This window comes from Trachymyrmex cornetzi, unplaced genomic scaffold (genome assembly GCF_001594075.2).
Source record: "Trachymyrmex cornetzi isolate Tcor2-1 unplaced genomic scaffold, Tcor1.1 scaffold378, whole genome shotgun sequence".
In the NCBI taxonomy this organism is placed as follows: domain Eukaryota; kingdom Metazoa; phylum Arthropoda; class Insecta; order Hymenoptera; family Formicidae; genus Trachymyrmex; species Trachymyrmex cornetzi.
The window spans coordinates 34,439-36,194 of record NW_017298512.1 but is presented as its reverse complement, the minus strand read 5'-3'; positions in this window follow the sequence as shown (position 1 = coordinate 36,194).

Below are 1,756 nucleotides of genomic sequence, written 5' to 3'. Positions count from 1 at the left end.
AAAATATAACCCGATGCGAATTAAGTAATATATGTTTTATGTTATATATAATATATATACTTTATATATATATATATAATACACACATAAGGTTATATAACAGAAATCCTTTACTGTAAAAAAATATTAGTTAATTGTACACATTACTAACGAAATTACAAGAAACAAATTTTAAAATGGTATTATAGAGCGTATGAAAAAAATTAGATTCCTTTTCAATAAAAATTATAATTTATTTTAACGTATAAAATAAAATATATGCAAATAAATCTTTTCATACAGTTTTTTTCTTAAACAGCGAATTTCATTACAACAGCATCGGTTTTTTGCTTCGCCGATTTTGAAAGAGACAGCTCCACATTATCACAAAAAACCCCGAGTTAAATCTAATTCCATTGAGTCTCGTTGCGGTACGCATCCTGTTGTAATTCATTTCGTAAAAGAAAACCTCACTTTCTGATATAAATATTCGATTCACCGGTTAAAGCGTCGCCACCCTTTGTAAGTATATACCACGAAGAGGTTTTCAATTTCAATGTACTTTTTCTCTCTTGTGCGTGAAGATAAAACAGAAGGGTTTGGTATCACTACGTTTCTCTCGACCCCGCGAAGGAAACTTTATATATGAGCGTCTTTAATCTAAACCCTAACGGTAATCACATGCTTCTTTCTCTTAATCACTTCGTAATTCTTAATATCACAATACCGCCACTAAGGTCTTTAATCGCACTACGATGAAAAGCGACTAAAGCAAAGTAAAAAAAACAGAACGAAAAAAGGGTAAAGAAGTAAAAAAATCTAGACACAAAGAAAACACGAACAGGTATTAACACAACGTAAGTAGTAATACGTACAGTCAACGAATAATAATAATATAATAACATGACAAATTGAAGCGAAGATTGTGAACAATAATTTAATAGCAGAACGTAAATCTTCTCTCTAATCTTTCGTCCCTTTCAGCGCGTTAAACAGCAAAGGCGAGCTCATTTCGTCGTTGTTTCTCTGTGAAAATCTATTTGAAGCTACAGAGTTAAAGCGATACAGTTTCAAGATGGATTATCTCTCAGATTACACCAAGAAATATAGTTCAACTATCTAGCTTAGTGGATATACAATTGCGCCATTAGTCTGCATACGATTTTACACAATTTTAACTATCCGTTAGACGGTAAGATTGGTTTTTATCACTTAATGTAATAAGTCTAACATTTTGAAGTGTTAGAAATTGCACCGCTTTACTCTATTTCGTTAAAGATTTTTGTCTTAGTCTCGCAAATTAAACGAAAAATCTGTGACGAGTTTCACAAGTTTTGAACTCTTCACAGAATTCATTGAAATAATTTCATACTCGCAGAACCAAAATTTCGAAACACGAAATATTGGAATTTAACCGAAACAAAATATTACGCACCAACAATACAGAAGGCGAAAGCATATTGCTCATCACTAAACATCCGACGCGACTAATAGCTACCTGACTATGATTAATCAGTAAAACGCGTTCTAAAAACTTTAATCATATATCCTCTTCAAGAACGAAGATGCGAGAGACCATTCCTCGTGATATAAGATCTACCCCTGGTAGCAAGCTGACGTCAAAATGACGTCATTTGACGTCAAAATGACTTCAAAATGACGTAGCTTGCTACCTGGGACCACTATTAGAACTTGTCTCGCGCGCTATCACAATTATCGAACGCGTAATAGGCCTCTCTCCTTGAATACAGTATTGCATGGTGACAGCAGAACAAAA